Here is a 2,446-nt window from a genome sequence, read left to right as displayed (position 1 = left end):
TTGCTAGGGACTTGCCCGGCACTTGCTCTCTACCTCTATTTGTTATCTTACTTCTATCATTGACAGTCCCTCTAGGTTGTGGGCTGCTTGCCTGTGTTCCTGAGAAGCATCTACGGTACCAGTCTATAGAGTGTGTTTTCTTTAGTGAATTACCGGTATGTTTACCGGTAATAAACTTGCACTGTTTTATGTATATGTTTGATTACATACAGCCTTGTGACAGTTTTCCTGCATGTCATAAGCATTTGAATATAAATTAAAATGTTAAAATCAAATCTGATATTGTTTTACCTTTTATTTGGTGTGTGGAAGGTGTGCGGAAGAGGGGGTAGTCTTATACGGCGAGTATATAACAAACTCTGTATTTTGAGTGGAAATGTTAGGGGGTCGTCTTATACACCCAGTCGTCTTATACGCCGGCAAATACGGTAAATTATGACAAAGGAGCCAAGAAATACAATGGAGAAAGAAAAGTCTCTTTAATAAATGGTGCTGGGTGCCCTAGCTGGTTTTGCTCAATGGATAGAGCATCATTCTGTGGACTGAAGAGTCCTAGGTTTGATTCCAGTCAAGGGCACATGCCTGGGCTGTGGGCTTGATCCCCAGTGTGGGGCGTTCAGGAGGCAGCCGATCAGTGATTATCTCTCATCACTGATGTTTCTATCTCTCCCTCTGTCTTCCTCTCTAAAATCAATAAAAAAAATACATTTAAATAAATAAAAACTGGACAGCCATATGCAAGGGAATAAAACTAGACCACTATCTTATACCATATAGAAACATGAACTCAAAATGGATTAAAGACTGGAATGTAAGACGTAAACAAATAAATATATATAAGCAAACATAAGCATTAAGCTGCTGGACATTGGTCTCAGTGGTGTTTTTGTGAATTTGACTCTAAAGGCATGAGAGCCCAGCTAGCATGGTTCAATGGTTGAGTGTCGACCTATGAACCAGGAAGTCAAGGTTGGATTCCCGGTCAGGGCACATGCCCGGGTTGTGGGTTCAATCCCCAGTGTGGGGTGTGCAGGAGGGAGCTGATCAGTGACTCTCTCTCATCATTGATGTTTCTATCTCTCTCTCCCTTTCCCTTCCTTTATGAAATCACCATCGGTGAATATATATAGTGACATATATATAACAATTTATATATATATATATATAAATGCAAAGGCATGAGAAACAAAACCGCAAATAAACCAATGGGACAGCAAACTCAAAAGCTCTGCACAACAAAAGAAACTATCAACAAAACAAAAAGGCAACCAACCATATTATTTGCATATTATATTTGCAAATATAATATGTTCAATAAGGGGTTAATGTCCAAAATATATAAAGAACTCATACAACTCAACAACAACAAAAAACAACCCGATTAATAAATGGGCAGAGGGTCTGAATAGACATTTTTCCAAGGAAGACATACAGATGGCCATCAGGCATATGAAAAGACGTTCAACTTCACTAATTATTAGGGAAATGCAAATAAAAACTGCAATGAGATATCACTTCACATGTGTTAAAATGGCCATTATAAAAAACACAAGAAATAACATGTGCTGGAGAGGATGTGGAGAAACAGTAACCCTTGTGCACTGTTGGTGAACCGTAAATTGGTACAACCTCTATGAAAAGCAGTATGCAGGTTCCTCAAAAAATTAAGGATACAACTACTATATGATCCAGCAATTCCTCTTCTGGCTATTTATCTGAAGAATAAGAAAACACTACATAATTCCAAAAGATATATGTGCCCCATGTTCATTGCAGTATTATTTATATTCTCAAGACATGGAAACAACCTAAGTGTTCATCAATGAATGAGTGCATAAAAAGAAAATGTGGTATATACAGGGTGTCTAAAAAAATGTATACACACTTTGAACGGTTATAAAATGAGTGTTTGTTAACATACACTTCAAAATTAAGTGAAGGATCAGCTGGTATATACACTTTCAACGAGTATAAAGTCAGTCTTTATTAACATACAGTTCATTTTAAAAACTAAGTGAGAAAAAAAAAAAAACACCTAAGTGAGTTATCAGCTGTTAAAGTGTGTATACATTTTTTTTGGTCACTCTATATATACAAGAAAAGATGAAATATTGCCATTTGCAACAACATGGATACATCTTGAGGGCATTATGCTAAGTGAAATAAGTCAGACCTAAAAAGAACAAAAACTGTATGGTTTCACTATATTTTCTTTAAATGGTTTCATTTACTCATTTGGGCAGCTCTCATCCTTTTTTTTAATTTTACTGATTTTTTACAGAGAGGAAGGAAGAGGGATAGAGAGTTAGAAACATCAATGAGAGAGAAGCATCGATCAGCTGCCTCCTGCATACCCCCTCCTGGGGATGTGCCTGCAACCAAGGTACATGCCCTTGACCGGAATCGAACCTGGGACCCTTCAGTCCGCAGGCTGACACTCTATCCA

The 2,446-nt window shown here is 37.5% G+C and overlaps 1 protein-coding gene across 2 annotated transcripts in view; it reads right to left on the bottom strand.

Moving 5' to 3' along the window:
- PUS7 (pseudouridylate synthase 7 (putative)) overlaps positions 1–2,446 on the bottom strand; it is a 61,838-nt gene that overhangs the window by 58,534 nt on the left and 858 nt on the right. The window lies entirely within an intron of this gene.

The sequence above is a fragment of the Myotis davidii genome, unplaced genomic scaffold, assembly GCF_000327345.1.
Source record: "Myotis davidii unplaced genomic scaffold, ASM32734v1 scaffold125, whole genome shotgun sequence".
Lineage (NCBI taxonomy): Eukaryota > Metazoa > Chordata > Mammalia > Chiroptera > Vespertilionidae > Myotis > Myotis davidii.
Note: the sequence above shows the minus strand (reverse complement) of the source record. Positions and strands in the feature narration are given on the sequence as shown.